This window comes from Eimeria mitis, genomic scaffold (genome assembly GCF_000499745.2).
Source record: "Eimeria mitis Houghton genomic scaffold, Emh_scaff82, whole genome shotgun sequence".
Lineage (NCBI taxonomy): Eukaryota > Apicomplexa > Conoidasida > Eucoccidiorida > Eimeriidae > Eimeria > Eimeria mitis.
The window spans coordinates 39,557-39,824 of record NW_013576027.1 but is presented as its reverse complement, the minus strand read 5'-3'; positions in this window follow the sequence as shown (position 1 = coordinate 39,824).

Below are 268 nucleotides of genomic sequence, written 5' to 3'. Positions count from 1 at the left end.
CGCTGGTGCATGTTCTGTACACACGCGCATGTTTTGAAGAATGGATAGACACGCATACGTTGATACGTGGTGTACACAAATTCTTATCTATTGGTTGTCTTGGCAAGTAGAAAGGCATCGAAAATTTTATGCATCTAGACACCCTCGGCGTATTCGAGATGTAGCATTTGGTGTTTCTCTGTTCTGGGAGCCAGAGACGCATATATTATATATATATATATATATATATATATATATATATATATATATATATATATATATATATATA